Below are 15,964 nucleotides of genomic sequence, written 5' to 3'. Positions count from 1 at the left end.
AATGCTCCTCCGATATAAGGTGCATGTGCCCAGAAGCTCCCTTCGTCTTTGGCTCCATGTAAGATGAGTCCGCTCCGTCAGAATAAATGACCCATAGAACAACATGATCCTACTCTTGCCTCTGCAAGAGTTCATGCCCTTGACCTTTATCCAAGGAAAGCACTATGCCTCCGCTCCATGTTCCATCTTCTATACTGGCTCCCTTCATGCGGCTTGGGTACTTCGCCAAGTTACACCCAAGTTGCTCTGCTCCTCGTTTTTGCATTGAGTTGATGGTGGCCCTCAAAGCCCACCATTCCACAGGTCAGCCCTCCCTTGAGTCCGATCTCTATATCGACTCCAAGTGTGCCTTCATTTGTGTTGCTCCCCCACTTGATCTCGCAATGCATCCACCAATGCATTCTCTCAAGCGAGATCATGCAACAACTCCTCGCCGCTTGCTCAGTCCATTAAGATTCGTGGAGTTGTTGTTTGTTGAGGTACTCCTCCTCAACTTGTGGGGTTCGTCCCACATGATTCTCCCTTTGGAGAGCCGGGACTTATCCCTCTTGGATAACTGTCCCGTTGGAGCAACATCTCTCTTTGTTTTGGAGACCACCATCCTCTTGGACTACTCCGATCTACTGAACAAACTATGCATTATTCTACCTCCTGCAAACACACTTGCTAGATTGTGACTCCACGTTAATACAGCCCCCACTGCACCACTCAAGGCCTAGCAATATGCTGAACTCATTGCACACTTCAGCCTCCTACGGACATATCCTTCACATGCCGAAGAGAAAGTTTCAATGCTCCATGGCGCCGAGTTTCGGTCGCCTTGGGATAGCTGCGAATATTCCATCGTCTGCATACAAGCCCATGCACGAGTACCGAATTCTTTGAGTTAGCAATTCCCCTCACCTCTGTGAGCTTTGCACAACTCTTTCGGTCACTAAGCAACTCATTCCACCTTGGATGGTCTCATCCTTTACCAAGCGCCTCGCTTGCCTTGAGCACCATCAAGTATGGTTGTCAACGTTGAGTCATAGCTCAAACTCAGCCATCCCAACCTTTGTGCGCTCCGCATTCTTCCAAGCTTGTCTGTTCTCGTGGTGCCTCTTGCGTGAAGGATTAGCCATTCCTATGAATGCCAATCTCAGATGCCCGCTCCTCCGAGCGACTCCTTTTCCCTATATCTCCATGCTCATTTTCCCCCAAACGGTCGCGCGTGTGCTGACTGCCCTCAACGTAGCCCCGCTAGGTCCCCCATGTTTGCATGCTAAGTGTTTCTATAAGTGCTTGTCCCACTCTGATACCATCTGTCACGGACTTAGTTGGTTTTGCCTAAGTCGTGTGGCACCCTTGCGTGTCCGTCCGCAAAGGTCAGCCTCCCTGAAGCCTCCCACGTCCCTTAGGACCCACAAAAGAGATAAACGGGTTAGAGAAAATGCCTCATTTGGGATCCACAAGCAAACATCTCTGAAAACACTTCATAGACAATGCAAATTACAAACAGACTTTACAAGCTCTGAACAGTTGCACAACAAAGGGTAAAATGATCCATTATAGATCGAAAATCTCTCACACGTGTCCACATGACACAACCTTTATTTACAAGCCTAAAGCGGCCACCAACCTAACTAAAATGGGACTATTAAGCCTTCGGCCATCCCTCTACATGCTGTATAAAGCATGAACATACCAAAAGACACGGACATACATAAGCATTACATCAAACATCCTGTTTCAAAGTTTGTCCGTGACAGTTCGTCGGAAGTTCTGCCGAAACCGACCGAGAAGTCTAGGAGCTTTCCAAAGAAGCTCATCAGAACTTACCAAGAAGATTGGCGTAAAGTCCAGGAGCTTGTCAGGAGTTCACCGGAGCATTGCCGAGAGTTCGTCGGATGTTCACCAGAAGTACGTCGGAAGCTCGCCAAAAGAGCAATTGACGCACCAGAACAAGAAGTGTAGTAAACATGTCTTAATTATTGTAGTTAGAGTATAAATTAAGTTAAAATTGGGAAGTAATCCCATTAACTTAATTAGGGGCCAATTGAGCACCCAATTCAGCCCTTGAATTCTTTGTCGGCAGTGGCACCACTTGGAAAGTAGTGCCCTAGGAAATCTGGATGGTGGTACTGCCCAAACTGGGCGATGGTATCGCCGACAGTTATTGCTGCCAGTGATGGTACCACCCCTGTCAGGCGGTGGTACCCCCTAGACTGAGCTGTAGTACCACCCAGTGTCAGGAATCAAGCGATGGTACCGCCCAGTAATGGCGATGGTACCGCCAGGACTCCGAAAACCCAGGATTAGACACTTTTTGACTCTATTTTTGAAGCCATTTGGTCCAATAAAAATACCACCCTTTTCTGCATGAAAGGGCATGAAAACATTGAGATAATCTTGAGTTGTTAGGGTGTAAAAGTGTTGTAAACAAGTGCTAGAGTTCTCCTCCTCGCTTTCTAAGTTTTGAGATTATTCAAGAGAGGTGTGAGACATGTAAGGGTTCTCTCCTAAATCTATGAAAAGGAGAAAGCATTGTAAAAGAGGTGGTTGGCCTTCACTTATTGAAGGAAGGCCTTTAGTGGATGCCGGTGACCTCGTCGTCGGAGGAATTCGAAAGTGGATGTAGGTCACATTGACCAAACTACTCTAAAACTCGATTTACATTTACTTTGAGTAATTTACTTTTATAGTAAACTGCCTCTCCTCTTTACTATGCTTTTACTATGCCTATGTCTCACATATGCTTTCAAGTAAACACCTTGTGAGATCATTTTTAATCGTACGAAGATTTTACGAAACCGACACTTTTCATTTGTGCAATTTACATTACTACAAATCTCTTTAATCTTCTCTTACACTTTTACAAAAAGCTTTCAAGTTCAAATTCTCTCCGAAACGGATTGAATCAAAACTATTTTCATCGGAATAGGTTTTAATCGAAACAAAGTCTTTTGAATTCAGAAAGTTTTCCGCTGCACTAATTCATCCCCCCTCTTAGTGCTACTCTTGATCCTAACATCGAGAACATTACCTTTCAGAGGAATTGATAGAGAAAGAATACACCTAATCAGGTCAACTATAGTTCTCATAGCCTCCCCCCAAAATAACTTAGGTAACTTGGCATGAGAAAGAATACACCTAATCTTTTCTTCAATGGTTCTATTCATCCTTTCTAGTATACCATTTGCTAGGGAGTTTTAGGAACTATTTTCTTAAGCCTGATACCATGAAACTTACAATAATTCTTAAAAGGGCTCTTGTACTCACCATTATTATCTGCTCAAACACACTTTAGCTTTTTTCCAGTTTCTCTTTCAATAGTGACATGAAACTTTTTAAAAACATCGAGTACCTAGCTTTTTCTCTTTTGAAAGCAAAAGCCCGAACTTTTTAGAATTGTCATTAATGAAAGTAACAAAATAAAGAGAATCTCCTAGAGTTCTACTTTATATAGTACATACATTAGTGTGAATCAAATCAATAACATTTGATTTTCTAGATGACGGATATGTATGAAAGGTAACTCTGTGTGTTTTTCCAACTAAGAAATGATCATAAGATTTAAGAGCTGTACCTTGCAACTCCAGTAAAAATTACTTTCTAATAAGAGTTTAAAGTCTCTTCTCATTGATAGGACCAAGCCTCTTATGTTAAAGATCTATGCTTTTACCCTTTTAAATTATATTAATCTCTCCTTTCTGTAGCTTAGATTCCATGACATAGAAAGAGATTAGCTTCTTTCTTCTCACCATAACTAGAGAATCTTTAGTGAGTTTCTATTTATTTTCATCAAAATAATATGTAAATCCCTTGTCATCAAGTCTATCTATAAATATTAAGTTAAGATGAATATTTGGAACACGTCTAATATCTTTAAGTCTCAATTTGCTCTTAATACTGGTCTCCAAGCAAATATCTCAAATACCCACAATCTTAGATATACCATTATTTCTCATTTTGATATTACCAAAATCACTAATAGTATAAGATATGAAGAAATCACCATAAGAAGTAATATAGAATGAAGAACCAAAGTCAATTATCTAGTTACTGTCCTCAACTGCAAGACTAACATATCCATCATCACAAACAATAAAGATATCACCTTCAATAGCAACTATATTGGTCTCTTTCTCATTTTTCTTCCTTTCATTATATTCTCGATTCCAAAACCTACATTCTTTCTTCATGTGATCTAGCTTGTTATAGTGGAAACACTTTTATCTCTTCTAGACTTGGATCTTCCTCTATAACCATGTGGATTTCTACTATGACTTCGTCCATGTCTTTCTTATTTTTCAATAATAAGTGAACCAAAAGAAGATTCTCCTTATTCTTTCCTTCCGGTATCTTCATTTAACAAATTGTCTTTAACCATGTCTATAGTTAGAGTCTCCTCTAGCATGGAGTTATAAATTGTCACCACAAACTTTTTCCAACTTTCTGATAAAGAGTTGAGAAGTAACAATCCTTGTATCTCATCATCTATATTCATTTTCATAGCAACCAGCTTGTTTGCAAGACTTTGAAACAGATTTAGATGCTCAACAATTTTACCACCATCTTTATACTTTAAATTGACAAGTCTTCTGAGGAGAGATTCTATTTTCCAATATCTTTTTTGTAAAGAGATTTTATAGCTTCTACCAAACAACGTTAGCTCTGGTTTAGAAATATGTTCATTCAAATTTATATCTATCTATCTTCTAATATAGATAATAGCTTTTCTATGTTGAACCTCTCATTCCTCATCTTCTATAGTAGAAGGTTTTTCTTTAATTTTGATGGGCTTATACAAATCTTTGCAATATAACAGATCTTTCATCATATGTCTCCAAGTGGAATAATTTGATGAGTTTAGTTTAATAATACTGTCTAACTCTTTTATTTCAATTATATATGAAAAACTAGCACCAAACAACCTGATGCTCTAATACCACTTGTTAGAAAAAACTATTATAGCGAAATAATTCTTTTTCCTCTTTGTGTATCAAAATGGGTTCCTCATCAAAATACCAACTTATTACCAAAAGAAAATATTAACCAAAGCAGCATAAATAGTAGAATAGTGAATTAATCACAAAGTGAGATACTAAATTTTTACGTGAAAAACCCAATGCGGGAAAAACCACGAGACCATACTCTACTTCAAACTTCTATCATCACCAATAATGATAATATGTTTACAATATATCTTCTCTAGAATAACTAGAGGATCATAATAACATCAAGAACATATATCTTTGCTCAACAATAATATATCATCATCACCATAGATGGATTTCATGAAAAAAAAAGTTTAGGTCTCACAAAGTGGGTATAACAAAAAAAATTCTTAGAGAGGATAAATTATCGATTGGTACCATTAAGATTGTAGAACTTATTGTAAGGATTCTTTATATAAAATTTGAGCCAAAACCGATGAAGTTACTTGATCGTATAGCAAAAGCCTCAAAATCTAACTTTCTCTCTATGTTCTTTTTCTGTGCTACCATTGTTTCCACCATTTGCATACCTCTCGCTCATGTATATCTCTACTTCTCCGCTCCCCCTTTTTTTTTTTAATAAATTAAATTTAGGCTCAATGCCTAAATCATCTTGTCTAAGTCCACCTATGGGTTGGACGTAACGTAAAGAGGCACCCAAGTTAGATACTTCTATGGGACTATCTCAATCTCTAACGTGAGACGTTTCTAAGAACAAGTAGGTCAAATCAACTTAGTCATGTCGAAATGTGACCATTTTTTGACACTAACATATTCACCTCATTACAAACAAATACAACTTTAATAAAATTGTTTATTTTCGCTATCTTATAAAAAATATTAATTTGTACATGAAGCTAGTTTGGCTTCACAAGGGACCATAGTAATGATGACCATTTTTTACAACAGCAAGTACACCTCATTAAACAAAAAAAATACAACTTTCATAGTAATTCTATTCTTGCTATCTTATAAGAAAATATTAATTTATACATTGAGATATGTCACTTAAGCTTAAGCTTAAACTTACTTGCCAAAATGGAGGAGATGCCACCAAACGATATGTCACTCTTGATGACAAAAAAAAAAAAAAGCATTAATAAAAATTGAAGATGTATGAGATATAATAAATAATATAAAATTTAGACACACAAGCATTGATTAGATATTAAACTTAGTTAAAAATCATATATTAAGGTTTGCTTAATTCAAGTTCACTAAATACATTCAATAATACAACTCAATCATTCTAAGAATAATTTGGTCGAAGGATAACATAAACAAGATTAGGAAAGAGAAAAATACACACTAGTAATCATTGATTATAACAAATATTTATGGATCCACTTCTTTTCATATAAGCATGAGAGTATAAACTATTTAATCAAGTTATTAAAGAAGTTGAAAGTGAAGAGATTAGATCACCATGGAGATGAAGTTGATATTAGGATCAAGTTGGCACTAAGAGGGGGGTGAATTAGTGCAGCGATAAAAATTCCATTTGCGATTTCAAATCTTTCAGAGTTGATAAACATGTAACGAAAAATTCGTATCGAGAAGATGTCAACTTGAAGTAAATGAACAATGTAGAGTTCACCTAAATAATGAAAGTAAACAATAAGGAAAGAACACACCAGATTTATAGTGGTTCAGTCATTATGATCTACGTCCACTTTTGATTCCTCCTCCGTAGAGGTCACCAGCATCCACTAATGGTCTTCCTTCAATAGGCAAAGACCAACCACCTTCTTATAATATTTTCTCCTTTTTCAGGTTTAGGAGATAACCTTACAAACCTTACATCTCACTTGAATGATCACAAGACTTAGAAAGGGAAGATGACACTTAGCACTTTTACAACACTTTTACGCCCCAACACTTTAAGATTTTGTTCACACTTTATTTTTTTGCCTCATGTAGAAAAGAGTGAGATATTTATAGGCCCTAATAGCTTCAAAATTGGAGCAAAAGAGTGTCTCATCCTGGGTTTTCAGGGTATTAGCAATACCATGACCAGTACTGGGTGGTATCACCCCCCGACACTCTGATATTGGGCGGTACCACTGCCCAGTCTGATGGTACTATTGCTTGATAAAGCCTTGGAGACTGGGCTCTAGCGGTTCCACTGCCTGATAAGGTGGTACCACCGCTTGACAACATTAATTACCGGTGGTAGCACCGCCCACCCTAGATAGTGCCACCACTTGGCATGGCTCCAAGTAGTCGAGTGAACCATCCATCCGGCCCAATACGGTCCTGTTTTGGGCCCAATTAGCCCCTAACTGAGTTAGTGAGATTACCTTCAAATCCTAGCTCAATCTAAGTTCTAACTACGGTAATTAAGGCATTAACTAAGTAATCTTTGTCCGATATATCAATTATTCTTCCGATGAAGTCTTGACAAACTTCTAGTGAACTCTCGGCAAGCTTTTGGAAAACTCCCGCTGAATTTTTGGTGAACTCCCGACAAACTCTCAGCGAACTCCTAAAGAACTCTCGGCGAGCTCCCGATGAACTTCGGTGAGCTTCCAGCACATCGTCCAAATCTTCGACCTATCGTCCGATCTTTGACTCTGGCCCAACATATGCTTTATGCTTTATCGTAGTTAATCCTGTAACACTCTTCTCAACATATGGATTTGATCAATAATTTATTAATTGATTTCATCATCAAAACCTAAAATTTAATAATATCCCCCTTTTTAATGATGATAATCAATTGATGACGAAGTTAATCTTAACTCCCCCTATCTATATGTCATATTGAGATAAGCAAACTTGAATTCAAAAGAAATCATGACCTTTGAATTCAAGTGAAACAATTTTGATCACGACGATTGAATGCACTATATCAAATCAAAATTTCATATGTTATGCATCAAGATAGTTTCAACTTATCAAAAATGTAACATGTACAATTTCATCACTTAATGCATGATAATAAATCACTGTAGGCATGACCTTCATGATACTAAAGCATTTATCAATTCATGCATTATATCAAAATTAACATCATCTTGAGCATAACATTTATGATACTAAGGCATTCATGATACCAAAATTAACATTTTTTTGGACATAACATACATGATGCTAAGATATTAAAATTTTAAGCAATCACTTCATGCATGAAACCAAAATTAAATTAATATTTTGATCATGATACCATTTATTTATCATTTCTCCCCTTTTGTCATCAACAAAAAGGAGAATCATTCAACAATTTATGCAAGTATTTTAAACTATTCAAGTAAGTTTTTCACTAATTTATGCAAGCTAGTAAATTTATGAAATGAGAAATTAAGCAATAACTTTACAAGATAACTCCTTTTGCTTTTTGAAATGTGCAAGCTACAATTATTGCTTTAGAAGTGCAAGCACTTTTTGGTACAAGTTTCTTTCTTCCCTTTGTCATAAGAATAAGAAAAAGAGGAAGAAGAGTAAGGGAAGATTTCATTCATCATAAGAAAAATCAATAACCAAATCAATGAAAGTATTTGAACCAAATCAATGAAAGTATTTGAACCAAATCAAATCCATAAAAAAATTTCATTGAATCACGCTTCTATTTTTGCAAAGAGAAGATTCATCATAAAAGATCAAAATGTGCATACTAAAAATCCATGAATTAAATCTCTTCTTGGTGAATTGCAAGAAGAAGAAATGATGGAAATGATCTTGATTTAAGTGAAAATTTCAAGTTGTGAAAAAATGAGAAATCTGAAAAATATACAAGAGGAACTCATGCATTCAGAAGATTTAACGTGCCTAATTCTCTTCTAATAAAATCAAATTATTCCTTATTTAGTGGTTTTGTAAAGATATCTACTAATTGATGGTTTGTATCAATAAATTCTAAAGATATATCATGATTATTAACATGATATATAATAAATGATGCCTAATATCAATATGTTTAGTTCTAGAGTGTTGAATGAGATTCTTGGTTAAACATATTACACAAGTGTGATCTCATTTTATAAAAATATTTTTTTAATAAATTTCATAATCTTCTAAAGTATTTTTCATCCATATAACTTGTGCATAATATGCACCTACTACTATATACTTACGGTTGTAGAAAATGTAACCAAGTTTTATTTTTTGGAAGACCAAGAGACAAATGCATGACCTAAGAGTTGACATATTCCTGATGTGATTTTTTTATCTATTTGATAACCAACAAAATCAACATCAACATAAGCAAGTAACTCCAAGTTTTTAGAATTTGGAGTTCCTTTTAGATATCTAAAAATCCTTTTAAAACTTTTAAGTGAGATTGCTTGGGATTATATATGATATCGGGTTTAGTTGTTGTGAGGTGTAATAAATTACCTATCATACCCCTATAAGTCTTTTGATCAAAACACTCCATTAGTGTCCATATCTAGTTTTGTAGAAATGCTTATTAGTGTATTAATAGCTTTAGCACTATCCATATTAAATTGTTTCAATAGATCTAAAGCATATTTAGTCTGACTAATAAAAATTTCATTATTTAGTTGTTTAATTTGCAATCATAAGAAAAAAGTTAATTCGCCCATTAAGCTCATTTCAAACTCTTGACTCATACTTTTGATAAACGATTCACATAAAGATACACTTGAAGAATCGAAAATGATATCATCAACATAAATTTAGATAATGAGAAAATTATTGTCAAAATATTTAATAAACAAAGTAGTATCGACCTTGCCTTTTATAAAATTATTTTGAATAAGGAAATAACTAAGCCTCTCACACTAAGCCCTAGGGGCTTGTTTTAATTCATAGAAAGCCTTAGTCAATTTAAATACATGATTCAGAAAGCTAACATTCTCAAATCCAGGAGGTTGTTCAACATAAACTTCTTCGGAAATAAAGCCATTAAGAAAAATACTTTTAACATTCATTTGAAATAACTTAAAATTATTATAACTAGCATACACAAGGAGAATCCTTATGGCTTTAAGTCTAGCCACAAGAGCGAAGGTTTCTTCATAATCGATACATTCTTCTTGGTTGAAACCTTTGGCCACTAATCTAGCATTGTTTCTAACTACGATACCAAGTTCATCTTGCTTGTTTTTAAAGATTTACTTAGTACCAGTTACGAAATGGTCATTAGATCTAGGAACAAGCTTCCACACCTCATTTTTCTCAAATTGATTTAATTCCTCATGCATTACCCATAAATCATCTTTTAGGGCCTCGTCAATGCATTTAGATTCTATTTAAGATAAAAAGGTTGCATTCACATAAAAGTTTTTAAGAGAAGAACGAGTTTGAACACCTTTTGATATGTCACCAATGATTAGCTCTTTAGGATGAGCATCTATATACTTCCAATCCTTAGGTAAGGATTCTTTGGAGGAAGATACATCTAAGTTGCTAGAGGAGATGTTTCATTCAAATTTAAAGTGTCAAAATCAAAATCATCATCAAAATTATTTTTCTTAAATTTGGAAACCTCATTCAAAATAACATGAATAGATTCTTCTATGACTAAAATTTCTTTTATTAAATACATGAAATGCTTTAGAAGTAGAAGAATATTCAAGAAAAATACTTTCATCGGATTTTGTATCAAATTTTTCTAAGGCATCTTTTTCATTTAAAACAAAACATTTATAACCAAAAACTTGAAAATATGAAATATTAGATTTTTTGTTATTCTATAATTCATAAGGAGTTTTAGAAAGTAATGGTCTTTCTAGAACCCTATTCATGACATAGCATGCCGTGTTAACGACTTCGACCAAAAAATATTTTGGTAGACTATGTTCATTTAACATTATTTTTGCCATTTCTTGTAAGCTCCAGTTTTTTCTTTCAACTACTCCATTTTGTTATGGGTTTCTTGGTGTAGAGAAATTATGGTTGTACCCATTTGATTCACAAAAGTTTTAGAAATCATGGTTTTGACACTCACCACCATGATCACTACGTATAGATGCAATCATAAAGCCTTTTTCATTTTGAACAAGTTTATAAAATTTTAAAAAATACTTAAAACAATTATTTTTGTTTGCCAAGAAGTATGTCCAAGTGTATCTACTATAATCATCAATAATTACTAAGGTATATTTGCTACCTCCTGGGCTTGTTATATCAATTGGTCCAAATAAATTCATATGGATCAATTGCAATGGTCTAGAGGTACTTATTTGATTCTTTGACTTGAAACTACCTTTTATTTGCTTTCCTAGTTGACATGCATCACATACTTTGTCTTTGACAAATTTGATGCTAGGGATTCCTCTTACAAGTTCTCTAGATGAAATTTGAGAGATTAGTTTTATGCTAGCATGACCTAACCTCCTATGCCAAAGCCAAGCATCACCGCTTAAAGCTGAAAAGAACATTTCATTATAAAGATCGTCAATATCAATAATATATACATTATTATGTTTTAAGACAATCATAGATGTATTTTTGTGTGATTTTTCAATAATGCAAGCATTAGATTCAAATCTTATGATATATCCTTTATCACACAATTGACTAATGCTTAGAAGATTATGCTTTAAACCATCTACTAATAATACTTATTAAATCAAAAGGTTTGATTTGTTACCTATGGTTCATTTCCCAATGATTTTACCTCTGTTGTTGTCTCTGAATGTGCCAAACCCTTCGTCTTGGCTAGTGCTCTTAGAAAATTAAGTTGGATCTTCGGTCATGTGCCTTGAGCATCCACTATCAAGGTACCATCTCTTGCTCCTAGCTTGTGATTATAAACATATCTACAAGAAAGGGGGTTTTCTTTTAGGTACCTATTTGATTCTAGATGCCTCATTAATTGATCTACCTAACTTATCATTTTGCATTGAATCATTTAAGATTCCTTTAGGGACCCAAATTAACTTATGTGGATTATTCATCTTAAATAGATATTTATGAGCATAATGTCTAAATTTGTAACAAAAATTACATTTGTATCAAGATGAAAAATACAAAGTTAAGCCTTTAACAAAGATGGTTGGCTCTTGGTGAGTGTTACTCAAAAGCCGATTCCATTTCTTCTATAAACATAATCCTTATTAGTAAGGATCATGTTTAAAGATTTGCTTCCTATTTCAAATTTTATAAGGTTTCATATAGTAACAAAAAAAATTTTTTAAGTATATCTAATTCTTCACATTTTATGCAAGGAGGTAATATTTCATTATCATGCTTAATCTTTAATCTATCGAATTTACTAACAAGAGAGACATGCTTCTTTTTTAATAATTTATACTTTTTACTAACTAATTTATATTCATCAAATAAATTATGAAAAATATTTAATAATTCATCAAATGATAAATGGGCTTTGATTGAGTTACTTACCTCATCGCCAAGTGCCATTAAAGTATAGTTAGCAACTTCTTTGTTGATTGGCTCCTCGTTTTCAGATGCGCTCGAATCGTCCCAAATAGCTTTCAACGCTTTCTTCTTCTTTGGCTGCTTCTTCTTCACTTGGAGACATTCACTTTTGAAGTACCCAATTCTTGCATTCATAACAAATTATTTGGTCATTTTTTTAAATTTATTTTTGTTTTTTAATGTCATATTTAGTTTTATTCCTTTTTATGAATTTTTTAAAATTTCTTATTAGAAGTGCCAAGTCATCATCATTATTATCATCACTTGAGTTTTCTCTCAAGTGGTCTTCTTGAGTTCTAAGTGTCAAATGTTGGGAAATATAAGTGGCGACACCACATGCGCAGCGAAAGAACATAAAACAAAATCTCCAATTTCTCAAACATGTGTTTGTCGTCATTCGAAGATTAGTATGTAAAATTTACAAAACAAAAAACTATGTATATAAAAGATTGTGTTACTTAAGGAGTTCTATATCCCTGAATCCCTACAAATCTCTACGAGAGGGTGAAGGGGGTCAAGTGTACTTCTCTCTAATGATGATCCACACAGTAGGGTTGTGACGATGCCCCTCAAAACTCCAAGTCTACTATCTGAGGAGGAGAAGGGGAGGAGAATAGGAGAGGTAACCAAAAAGCTCTAGCCAATGAACTATTGGTTCCCTCTTATTTATAGAGGTCCCCTATCAACTTAACCCTAATAGATCTTGCCCTATTGGGTATTGGATCTCCATCCAACTACCTAAGCCTTTTAGATTAGTTGATCTCTATCTAATAATCTCTCATTGACTCTTATTAGATCTCATCCATAGGATCCAATAATTTAGGGGCTTATTGGATATCCAATAAGATAGGGGCTCCGACGGATATCTTATATCTGAACCTCTACTCATCACGATGCCTACCCATATGTGTGTGACCCTCTAGACCCAATATCAAGCTGGCCGTGAGTCATACCTGTTAGAACTCCTTCTAGCTTAGTGAATTATTATATCCATAATAATTCACTCGACTCATTGACTACGTATGTACTAGGACACTACGTTGTAATCCCCAAATGATACAGGGGAATCCAATCCATTGGACCTATCTGTCCTCAGTTACCATATACCTAAAGTCCTTCATCTATCTAATATCCCAGAGACCGTATACCGGGCATGGTGTTGTCAAACCCATATAGTTTCTACTCGAGTCTCACTCTAATTGGATTCTCTCGGAGAACTCTTTTTCTCTCAATCCGAATGACCATGGCTAGGGATTTGTATAAGCAAGAGCACATGCGATATTTCTCTCATGACACTGAGAGTGGATGATCCTCTATCAACACTTAATAGTCTTCATAAGGTTGGCTACCACTCCCGATGACTAGCTGTGCTAGATCTGGAACCTCCAAACCTATAAGTTTGGTATCAAAGAGTGAAGTACCCATACAGGACATTCTTGGTGTCTCAAGTCTAAGAATCAAATACACCACTAGGACTACGGAATCACTATTTGACAATAAGGTATTATCAACCATCCAACATTCCGTAAGCGGATCAATCAGTGAACTCATTCTCCAATGAGCACATGTACTGTATCCCTAGTGTCCCCACACGAGCAGTTGTGAGACTAACTGCATCCATCATATGGACAGGTATACAACACACTAATCTATCCGTTTATCTTGATGTCCCTCTCGAGTAACCTATGACCGGGATTATTTAGAATCTATGTTTAAAGGCGAATCAGTGTCATTATCATGATCTCATCACGATCCTATTCTTATTGCACAGATCCATAGATATCACAATATATTCAAACAATAGCCAATATAAAGTAATAAAATACTAAATAATAATAATAAGAAAAAAGATTGTGTCAAGTCACACTTGCCATCACTTACGTGATTGGCTTGTAGGGCACCTATGACTAACATTAAATCCTTCCAATTCTTTGGAAGGTTATTCTCAAGTTCTTCATATGTATTGTATGTCATTTCGTAGGTCATCAAAGACTCAATAAGTTCTTTGAGCGAAAAATTATTTAAATCCTTAGCTTCTTGAATTGTAGTTACTTTAGGATCCCAACTCTTTGGAAGGGATCTTAATATCTTATTAACAAGTTCAAAATTAGAAAAACTTTTACTAAGTACTTTTAGACCATTGACGACATCCGTAAACGGGTGTACATGTCTCCAATGGTCTCGCTTGGTTTCATGCGAAATAATTTATAACTATGAACCAAAAGATTGATTTTTGACTCCTTAACCCTACTCATGCCTTCGTGTGTGATTTCATGTGTATACCAAATATCATAAGTCATTTCATAAATAGAAACATGATTGAATTCACTTTTATCCAAAGCACAAAACAAAGCATTCATAATTTTGGCATTCAAAGAGAGTCTTCTCCAAATCATTTCAATTGTTTATTGGAAGAGAAGACTTTTGAAATCTGTTTTCAATGATATTTCATAACTTGAAATCCATATAAATCGAGAAAATCCTTATTCTAGTTTTTTAATATGTATAATCCGTTCCATTGAACATAGGAGAACGTGTGTGATAAAGTGAACCTCATGATTGTCGACAAAAGCCATCTCTTTATTGAATCTCAGATTTTGATGATGAAACCAATTTATAATGTTTATCTGATCTACGTTTTGAGTGACACAGGAAGCTTCAATCAGGAAAGACAATTAAAAGCAGGAAGAATCATGTTGGGCTAGAGTAGAACATGTTAGAAGATTGGACATTAAGCCGAAGGATCGATCGACGTATCGACAGAAGGCCTCGGGCTAGGAGATCGGGCATCGGGCCAAGAAGAGTAAAAATTGCGCCAAGAAAATTAATGTTACATAGGTCAATTGTCCGATTGGGCAATAATCCGCAAGAGAGAACGATATGCCAAAGAATCGGATGAGGCGTTGATGAACCAATGACATGTCGGAGAATATTTGATTAGCTTTGTAATAATTATCTAGATCGAAGTAGGTTTTAGGCGTAATTAGGTTGGAATAGGGCTAACTCAATTAGAAGCCAATTGGCCCAAGTTTGGGCTATGTTGGGCCAAGTGCAAGGCTCAAACAATGACCCAACAAATGAAACGACATGGTATAATCTCTAAGACTGTGTCAGGTAGTGGTACCACCCAGAGATAGTCTCCGAGAGATTGCCAGGCGATGGTCCTGCCAGATTGGACGATGGTACCGCCTAGTGTCAGTGCTATAGGCGGTGGTACCGCCAGTACCCCAAAAATCAGGGATGAGACACTTTTAGGCTCCTAGTTTGAATTCACTTGAGGCCTATAAATACCCCTCTCATCCATGGTTAACATATACAAGAATTAAGAGCAAAAAGAAGAAAAACGCTATTATAATCTTATAAGAACTCCTCTAAAAGATCTAAGTGTCAGTGTAGTTTAAGAGAGGAGTAAGTGGGGGGTGTAAAGGTTATCTCCTAAACCTATGAAAATGAGAAGAAATATATAAAAGGATAGTTGATCTTCGCCTATTGAAGGAAGATAGTTAGTGGTTGCTAGTGGCCTCGACGGAAGAGGAATCAGTGGAGTGGATGTAGGTCATGACGACCGAACCACTATAAAATGGTTTGCATTTCTGTTTTACTATTTATCTTTATTGCAAACTACTTTACTTTCTTATTAT

General features: G+C 35.2%; 1 pseudogene; it reads right to left on the bottom strand.

The window, feature by feature from the left end:
* LOC135641400 (large ribosomal subunit protein eL38z/eL38y-like) overlaps positions 1-12,458 on the bottom strand; it is a 67,913-nt pseudogene extending 55,455 nt beyond the window's left edge.
* Between the last annotated feature and the right edge of the window lie 3,506 nt (positions 12,459-15,964).

Source organism: Musa acuminata, chromosome BXJ3-6, assembly GCF_036884655.1.
Source record: "Musa acuminata AAA Group cultivar baxijiao chromosome BXJ3-6, Cavendish_Baxijiao_AAA, whole genome shotgun sequence".
NCBI classification, from domain to species: domain Eukaryota; kingdom Viridiplantae; phylum Streptophyta; class Magnoliopsida; order Zingiberales; family Musaceae; genus Musa; species Musa acuminata.
Note: the sequence above shows the minus strand (reverse complement) of the source record. Positions and strands in the feature narration are given on the sequence as shown.